This window comes from Corylus avellana, chromosome ca2, assembly GCF_901000735.1.
Source record: "Corylus avellana chromosome ca2, CavTom2PMs-1.0".
Lineage (NCBI taxonomy): Eukaryota > Viridiplantae > Streptophyta > Magnoliopsida > Fagales > Betulaceae > Corylus > Corylus avellana.
The window spans coordinates 17,345,351-17,355,912 of NC_081542.1; the positions used below are offsets into that span (position 1 = coordinate 17,345,351).

General features: G+C 35.6%; 1 pseudogene; it reads right to left on the reverse strand.

The window, feature by feature from the left end:
• Positions 1–1,584: 1,584 nt before the first annotated feature.
• Positions 1,585–3,051, reverse strand: LOC132169190 (uncharacterized; annotated as a pseudogene).
• Positions 3,052–10,562: the final 7,511 nt, after the last annotated feature.

Here is a 10,562-nt window from a genome sequence, read left to right on the forward strand (position 1 = left end):
GATTGGCTTCACGTATTTAATCCCTTCTCAAATAATCTAGAACAATATCTCTCTCTAAGCTCTCTGATTTTGCTCTCCAAAAATACGTACATCTAAATGTAGCAAAATCGTGTTTAAATAGAAAATAAGCCTAATAAGTCAACCAGGTCCGGACCCTGCAGATCTGAGGTCCGGACATGCCTCATAAAATGCACTTTCGGGAACTGGGGTCCGGACCCGGGGAATTGAGGTCCGGACCCTGCTTGAAAATCAAGTTTCTGGAAATGGGGTCCGGACCCGGCTTCTGGAGGTCCGGACCCGGACTGTCCAGTCTTCATCAACAACTCCGATCGATGGGCGTTTGTGGTCCGATTGAGCTGAAATTTTGCAGGGACGTTCATAACACATGAATCTACATTATGAACGGTCGCGATTGGATTCTGAGCATTCTATATCAGTGTTTGAGCCGTGAACAGTAACATCTACATTTTGGCACTGAATTAAGCCAACACAAGAACTAACAAAAGGCTTTATCTTTGGGGCTCTTATCAAGCACATGGTGTGTATCCAAGATATTTACCTTTTCTAACGACTCCTCTTCATCGGGGTAGATGTCATAGATTGATGGAGAGGCCCAATTTACAAAGCAATATTCTTCAATAAAGCATCTTCCTCCTCCACGACCAATTGACTCCTAATCTCTGCCACCTCTATAGGAACCTTTTTTTTGTCGATTTTTTCTATTTTTTCTATCACAAGGAACTCTTTGGGATGCAAGCAATCTTGGAATTCCGGTATATCGAGTTTGAACCTACTCACCTGCCAATTCGCATGAGCTTGTGCAAGGTGCTGACGTCCTTGCGTTCGGCGCTCCGCAAACAGGTTTCTAGATCCATTCTCATTATGACCACCCATGTTGGATATTTGGGTAGTGGGGTCTTCAATTTGGTCCCTCATAGCCTTGAATTGATCCTCCATGTGTTGCCAACGTTTAGCATTAAATTTGCCTTCCCCCTCTGTGAATCGCGGTCTTGGTTGGCGACAACAACCGTTCGGCCCACCACCCATGTGCCGCAAACGAATCACCAGTTGCTCCTTACGTGCTGTCTTCGTGCGCACGTGCACCACGTTCATGTCTGCACAACGGTTGCTCCTCCCTATTCTTGAAAAGTAATTGAGCTTTGTTACCAACTGATGCAGCCCGACTTGGTAGATTGTAGCGAAAAACAACAATAAAAGAACGGATAAACAATTATAGATCTAGATACTATCAAAGACCTAAGAATTCTTGTAAAAACAATAGATTATATCTAAAGTTTAAAGGAAAAAAATGAATAAACTTAACTCTGAGTAATTCTCATTAATAAAAATCAATAATCAACATAAATTCTCTTTTCTGGACGCTATAAGTATGTATTTATGTAACAAAACCCTAAACCTAATAAAATACGAAATAAAGACTCCCAAAACCCTAAACCTAATAAAACATGAAATAAAGGCGGTTTAAATAAAATAAAGCTATGGCACCCGTTTGGACCCACGACACTTAAACGACAAAAACATGAAATAACATATGGGTTCGGACTACACTTCAATCTACATCAACTAGCCTCTGGTTTTTCTCGTAGGGAATGAAACCTGGCCATCACGCATGTTGTTGTAAATAGTGAGAGCTTGAGCCATCATGCTGGAAAGTTCAGAGGCATTGCTAGGAAGCAGCACTGTGGTGCTCTCCTTAGCAATGTTGCTGAAAGCATCAATATACTGCTCAGCAATTCTCAAACTCACAGCGTCTACACCCCCAGTTTCCTGAATAGCCTTGGACACCACCTCAATCCCCTGCGCCGTGGCTTTGGCTTTGGCAAGAATGGCCTCTGCCTCTCCATGAGCTCTATTAATCTGATCCATCTTCGCAGCTTCCGACTCCAAGATCACGGCATTCCTCTGCCCTTCAGCGATGTTAATGTTGGATTGCCTCTCACCTTCTGAGTCAAGCACTTTAGCCCTCTTCTTGCGCTCTGCCTCCGCTTGCATCTCCATGGCTACTCTCACCCCGGCAGGGGGCGCTATGTCTTTGATTTCATGGCGAAGACACTGCAAGCCCCAGCTTTCCGCCACCTGCCTGATGGCAAGCACAATCTTCTCATTCAAAGCGTCTCTCTCGGCAAAACTCCTGTCCAGGGTCATCTTTCCAAGCTCACTTCGCATTGTTGTCTGCGCAATCTGAACAATCGCAAAGATAGGATGCTCAACACCGTAAGAAGCTCGCTCTGGATCGACAACTTTCACGTATAGCACACCATCAATGTGGATAATAACATTGTCTGCTGTAATAGCAGACTGGTTGGCAATGGGAATAGCCTCTTCTTTTAATGAATGCGCTTATGCAATCTTATCAACCACCGGAATCAGAAAGTTGATTCCAGGCTTAAGAACCCGATGAAACCTACCGAACCTTTCGACCACATAGGCCTTCTTCTCGGGGACAATTTGGATGCCCCAGTTTATGGGAGGACGACTAACCTGGTTATAAGCAAGTCGAGGATCCCCGCTGTGTGAAAATTGACGGATTGATGAGTAATATTGGCGTGGAGATTGAGTGGGGCGGAGAGAGGGTTGCTTGAGAAGCAAGTTGAATATTGAGTGGCCGAACCTTTCGACCCCATAGGCCTTCTTCTCGGGGACAATTTGGATGCCCCAGTTTATGGGAGGACGACTAACCTGGTTATAAGCAAGTCGAGGATCCCCGCTAGCGTGTGAAAATTGACGGATTGATGAGTAATATTGGCGTGGAGATTGAGTGGGGCGGAGAGAGGGTTGCTTGAGAAGCAAGTTGAATATTGAGTGGCCGAACCTTTCGACCCCATAGGCCTTCTTCTCGGGGACAATTTGGATGCCCCAGTTTATGGGAGGACGACTAACCTGGTTATAAGCAAGTCGAGGATCCCCGCTAGCGTGTGAAAATTGACGGATTGATGAGGAATGATGGCGTGGAGATTGAGTGGGGCGGAGAGAGGGTTGCTTGAGAAGCAAGAAAGACGAGGTTAAAAGCGCTCTGAAACCTAAGGCCATGACTCCATTGTATTTCAAAGATTGCAGGTTGTGAAGGGTACCGGCTTTCGAGATCATATGCCTCATTATCATCTTCTCTGATGGACGTACACTACAATTGAAAATTGAAATGGCTCTAGATCGAGTTTTTTCTCTGAGGTTTTAAGAGAGTGATATGAAAGGTACGTATAAACCCAACTTAAGCCCTTCTACAGCTAAAAGTCTAAAACCCTTCTGCAAGAAACTAATTAAACCCTTCTACAGTTCTACAAGTCAAAAATGGAGACCCACGCATGCAGGTCTCCTCTTCTATGTGTCCTCCGTGTGTTTTATTTAGTTTTTATTTTTAAAAAAAGTAATAATATAAGGATATTATATTGATTTTGGGTAACGTATGTAGCAAGTGACCTATTTTCAGTTACATTTAACAAAAAATTTTAACGTAAAAGACTAAGTAAAAGGGGCAAGCAATTTGGGGGTCAATTGTAAATTTGTTTAATTTAAGGAAAACCTTGCAATTGAGGTGAAAATTCATGGACCTAAGTGTAGTTTTTCCTTATATTTTGATATTTCTACAATTCCTCATATGATTGCCTAGCTACAACTTTTTGCACTTCACCGTAATTTAGTCTTGTCACCTCTTCTATATTTCATCTTCAATTAGACTATAAAATTTTCAAATTTTTTTTTTCTTTTTGATATGTTCACTTCCCAGTCAATTGAGTTATCCCTTGAAAACTATACATTAGCAATGTCTCCGGTTGTTGTTGATATGGTCTTTTTTTTTTCTTTTTTTCTTTTAATTAGACTATTAGCGACAACAATTGAGATTTCAATAGAAAATTATAAATTTTTAAAAAATTTATTGACGTGTTGGTATTGCCACGTTACTAATTACTGACGTGCCGAATTTCCCACGTCAAGAAAATATTTTCGGACGTTGCATTTTTGCCACGTCAGAAATTAGTGACGTGGCAAATAATTATGTATTTGCCATGTCAAAAAATGATTGTTTTTTTTTAAGTTGATTGACGTGTCAACTCCGGTTGTTGTTGATATGGTCTTTTTTTTTTTTTTTTTTTTAATTAGACTATTAGCGACAACAATTGAGATTTCAATAGACAATTAGACGTCAGTAAAAAATATATTTTTTAAAATTATAAATTTCAAAAAAATGTATTGACGTGGTAAAATATAACACGTCAGAATTTTCTGACGTGTTAGTATTGCCACATCACTAATTACTGACGTGCCGAATTTCCCACGTCAGGAAAATATTTTATGACGTTGCATTTTTGCCACGTCAGAAATTAGTGACGTGGCAAATAATTGTGTATTTGCCATGTCAAAAAATGATAGTTTTTTTTTTAGTCGACTGACGTGTCAACTTCTCACTACAGCCCGGCCGTGAAACAAAAATTTCCGCCATGTTATTAGCGACAACATCAACATTCTAAAATGAATTTTTTTTCTAAAATTAGCAACGACGATATTGCTAAAAGTTTGGTTTCTAATGACCAGTGGTGGAGCGGCACCCCCCAAATATTTTTAATTTTCTTTCCCACCGCAAAATAAAAAAAAAAATTCTTTTTACCTACCCAAGACACGGCACCCTCAATATTAGTAGAACTACCATTACTTCTCAACACAGTTTCTACCTTGCTGTCTTCAATAAGGTTGTCAAGCAAAGTGGGGTTGATGATCTTTTGTCATATATCGTGTCCAGACGCCACCATTATCATCACCAAGCAAAGTAACTCATTCTTTCTAACTCTCGGTCGCTTTTGTGTTAAATTTTTGTTCTAGTTTCTCTCTTTTACATAGTTTTAAATTTGAATTTTTCGATTTATTTTATCAGTTTCTTGTGGTAGTGTGGTGCACAGGGTGTGGGGTGGGAACGATCAAACTCGATGATGTAGCTGCTAACTTAGGTCTTGATCTGATCTCTTATTATTAATTTTCTCATATTTATCTTTTCTATTTGTAATTTATTTATTTATTTTTTGTTTTCGTTTAATTATCTTCTGTTTGGACATTGGTTGCCTAGAAAATTGAATAAAAGTTAGTAAACCTATCTGTATGTATCTATGGAGTCTCTGGTTATCCAGAAATAGAAAAACCCATAGGCATCTAAATCGAAATGGATTTTTCGATTTAGATTTGATGCTCGATGATTTTGTACTTCTAAGAGACCGTAAAGTGCATTTCTAGACACTTTTTTTTTTTTTTTTTTGTATTTCTATCTTTTTGATATAGTGCTGACATGTTACATTTCTAATATATCAATTTAAGCACATATTTATGAACTTTTATAGATATTTTTTTTGTGATGTATATACTGTGTAAATTACCAATTTTTTTAGGATGGAGAAAATTTTTAGGACTCCAAAAAAATTTTAGCGGTACCCCTAATATAAAATGTCTGACTCCGCCGCTGCTAATGACCAAACTTAGAATTTCATCCTCATGATAGAAACAGTGAGGAAAACATTTATTCAAACGCATAGTGTGCAAATCTCTTTAAACTGACCTTAATTTAGCTCTTATTACTCTTTTTAAAGGAATTTTTTTTTTTTTTTTTCAACATCATTTTTGTCAAAACATTTAACAAAGATTTCATTTTTCAAAACACAATTTTTTTTTTTTTTTTAAAGCAAAAGGGTGTAAGAAAATTAGATTCAATCATGACCACCATGGCACATGCTCTAGGGCTTAGCTTGCACTGTACACAGAACCCAAAACAAATAATAATGGAGTGGATTGGTTGAGTTTGAAGCCTATGTTGTAAGGGAATAAATAATCCATGCCCCACTTTCCACCTCCCCCACATTTTATTATATGGTAGTTGAACCTTCGCAAATATTTCCTATGATTGCTGATAACAACGGTTAATGAAAGATGACGACATAAGCTCATGGATAGTGTGCCCATAAACAAACGTTGTTTATATAAATATTATACATTTGCAATCTTCTTGTTCCTGATACGCCGGATTCTATCCTTTGACCTATCCAACAGCTAACTAATTCATAAACAAAGGTTTGATTTGGTATCAAAGTCAGACATCACGTCATGAGTTCAAGTCATAAAGACGACGACCTATAGAATAGAGTAGGTCGTCTTGAACATTAGGAGAATGCCGTTTTTCATTATGGTCTCGAAACAAAATAGGGTTACAACTTATATATATTGTCAACCGTCAAAACTCTTGCATGATGCAAAAAAATTCGTTGTACCTATATACTCTTACCATGTTAAATTATTATTTTTCTGAAAATGTTAAGCTAATAGAAAAATATAAATTATTAGTTTAATTATATGTTCGGAATAAGTCTCATCATGAGTCTCACCCAAACAATCTCATTCAAATAAGCTGTTAGATCAGAATCTCTTATATCAGATATTTTAGCTAAGATTTTCTCTCTCCCACGAACATCAATAAGGAAAGTGGTTACATAAAACCCTATAAAAGGTAGCACAATTCTAGGTAAAGGGGACTTGATTCCTCTAAAACAAACTTAACTCATTGCTATATTTTCACTCCAAATAAAAATTTTAACTTGAGCATCAGAGTGTCCCTGGTCTCTGGACCAGCGGATCTTTTGACGCTTTTACTATTTTACAGGTAGCTCATGGTCAAGTGGTACCAATAACTGCACCAACAAATTCATACTAACACTAGCTGATAAAGTTGCCCATACTGATAAAGTTGCAGACGATAAAGAAGATCCAAATAATTAGAGAAGATAGTTGAAGTTGATCATATTATATATAATTTAGATAGAATCGAAAACTGTATCATTATCCAATCGTGTAAATCAACAACCATATAATGGCCGGCATGAAGTCTCACCAGATTTGTATGAGACACAAATCAACAACTTATTAATGCAGAAGTCAATAGGCATGGGTCAGCCTCATCGATCTGATCATATATATATATATATATATATATATATGTTTTTGCCTTTTGAATTAACCACCTAATCTATAACGTGTTGGAATATATTAAACTTAAACAGAATTGGGATTTTTCTTTGCCAATTGTAGGCAGCATCTGAGGATTAAGTGAACTCTTCTGGGGAAGGAGTCATTGACTACTTGCCCAGATGTGCTCTAGAAAGCATAGTATTCAATATTTCATGAAATTGATAATGATTATGTCAATGAAAAACATGGGCAATTAGCAATTAGGAATTAGCATAATGGAAACAGGATAAGAGACAATCATTATCACCATCTCTTCTAGAGCTACTTTGACCACTGACTAAATTATGCTGATGAATTTATCAGGCTACTCCATGGTTGGAAATCTCTTCCACAAAGTCAGAGAAGAGCATTCGCATCCGGTTCTTCAAACCCGCTAAAAAAAAAGAAATGAAGAATTACATCCTAAAATGTCTCTACATTTGATCTTTACCTTTCTTCATTTTGGACAAAATGCTAAAATATTTTAAAGTAATGATATTTATTAAACTATTATACAATGAAAAGCGACGTTTAAATCAGCAAAGTCTTATATATGGTAGAACTAATTAGCAGAAAATGAGGCAATGAAAGTCATAACATAGTCATTTGTTTTGTTTTAGGCCCATAATGGGATGGGCCAATTTTGTGAACACATGAGGAAGTCATTTACTCTCACCCTATATATAAGTGAAGTTTGCTCATTAGGCATCACTAGGTCTTTATGTGAAAATTAGGGTTGAGAGTAATAGTTTCTCTCCACACACAAAACACAATCTTCTTCTATATGTTTGGGCATCTACAGGAGATTGATGGAGGTAGATATTGAAAGCTTGTCATGAGAATATTGAAGGTATGACATTGTTAGATTTATTCATATATGCTATGAAGAAATAACAAATTTATTATTGATTTATTCTAACAATTGGTATCAGAGCCTCTGTTTCTTTTCTTTATAGTTGTAATAAATCTCGTTTTAGACTGATTTTTTTTTTTTTTTTTTTTTCATCTGAAAAATATTGTGAACAAATAAGATTTGATTTCGAGTGAAGGTGGTAGTAGATCTGAATTTCTTGCCGCCACCACTGCTACGAATAATCTAAGTATACCGTTCAAAAAATCCTGATTTTTGGTGCCAAATACTCATAAGTCGCTTAATCTGCTGCAACTTTTTTTTTGGGGGGGGGGAGGGGGGTGTAGGTTTTGTTTTCGATTATGAATCGCAGATTGTTTGCATTTTGGGTGGTATGAGATTACTGGTGATAATGGATTTGCTAAATCTGGGTCCAAATTGATAATGGATTGTCGTAATCTTCTAAAATAAAAATAAAAATTAGAAGAAACAAGCTTTTTTGGGGTCCGATATAATTCTCAGACCATAATTCTATCGTGGAATAGGTTTGAGCAAAATGGGTGCATCAATCAATTCATAAAGATTAACCGAATTTAGTGTCATTTAATAAATTGCTCCCTGCTTCTGTATTCTTCTCAACACTATATTGGCATCTGCCATGTATTTATGGGTTATTTGGCAGTTTTAGCTATGGCTTTTATTGAATTGTGGATTTGGGTTTTGTACCGACTTGTTCAAAGTAACCATCTTTGTGTTTCAGTTTATGATTGCTAAAGTGGAAGTCAAAGCATATGGACTTAATTTTTATTAAAAAAAAAAAAAAAAGAAGTTAAAGATGGACATGTGATAGAGCTATGTGTGAACTTCAACAGTGTGTGCATATGTGATGAAGTGATGAGATTTTTGCTTTTACATTAATTTACATATTTATCAAACAAAGCATTTAAAGATTAAATTTGGAACAAAGTTTTCCTCCAAACTAGGTTTGAAAGAATTTCCTTCAACTTAGTCTATAAAAGTGACATGTGTCCATTTTTTTAATAACATGTGAGATGCACATGAGTTTTTAATAAAATTTATTCCAACTTTGTCCTTGCTATTAAAAAAACCTGTGCATCTCACATGTTCAAGGGACGCATGTCACTTTTATAGACTAGATTGAAATAAATTCATCTAACTCAGTTTGGAGGAAAGCTTTGTCCTTAAATTTGTGTGAACTTATTCTAGATTCATGTCTAACTATAAGTTGTTTGTATTTTTATAAACTTGGTTTTACTGGATATGAGGATTTTGGCGAAAGGGAGATTGGTCTCAATTGTGGTATTTATTTTGAGATCGATAAGTTTTTTGTGTAATATTTATTTCAACAATGTGTTTTATTTTTGTGAATATATACATTGTTTTGTTTTTATGTATACATACGGTTTTGAGCATACTTATTATTTTTGTCCCAAAAATGAGGGCTTTGACACCTCCATTGATATTTATTTCAATCATATGTGATGTATTTTGATTGAAATATTTTTTGTCGAGCGTAAATTGTTAATGTGTTAAATAGTATATTTATGTTCAACATAAAGATGTAAGCTTTATGGTGCACGGATTGACAATTTCCTGCATGCGTGTTAAATGTGAAACATAGAATCCAAAATTTTTTATTTCCTTCGTCATGAGCAACAAGCGTTTTTGACCCAAGAGATTTTAAGTATTATTTCTTGGAGATATGTCATCTTATGGGAGTAGTAAGTTATATATTTTCTCATAAAACTTTGGTTCCAGCCCATAAGTTGATAAAATGCTATTGGTATAACTCTTGTATACGTGACACTCTATGATTTGTAAAATGACTCACATATAAGAGAAAGTTGAGTCAATGTAAAAAAAACTCACACGTGAATGAGAGATTTATTGTACATGCACATGTGAGTGTTATATTAAATAAATGTTAATATTAGCTTATCTTCTATACATGTATTGTTTTGTATACATTGTTTATTAGATTTGTGATTCTGAAATATTTGGTTATGAACAAATACTGATTTTAAGGTATGTGCTATACTAAATAAATAAATGGTGCATGTATTATTGCTTGTGAAATTTATATACATTCCTATTGAAATTAAGAAATTTTGTGCAATATGAATAATTGTGTTGTGTATAAAATCGATGATTTTGACCCGTTATGTTCCAACTCGTCGTGGGACAAACTGTGATAAATTGTTGGATTTTATCGTAAATTCAATAAATGATTTTTTGTGAACAAATAATTATGTTACGAATAAAATTGATGATTTTGACCAGTTATGCTCTCACCTATCGTGAGATTAACTGCAATAAATTGTTGGATTTTATCGTTAATTCAATAAAGAGTTTTGCGAACTTTGAGAGCATTGGCATGTCTAATACATGATGCATCATTGCCCTTATTGTAATTCAGTGATGCCGTGCATGTGGTGTAATTTGGTGGTTGCTACAGTTTTGTGTTAGGAAAATCATATATAAAATCTTTAGGTCAACGCGCTTTTATTAAAAACTCCCTGAGTTTTTTTTTTTTTTTTTTTGAAGTTTAGTCCCTGAGTCACTCGAAACTACTAGAAAACTCCTTATTGTCAATTTTTGTTAACTGTCGTTAGTCCACTCAAAACACCCTGTTTTATCTGATTAAAATATTAATATTTTATTAATTTAATTTAAAAAATTAAATCTTAAAAAA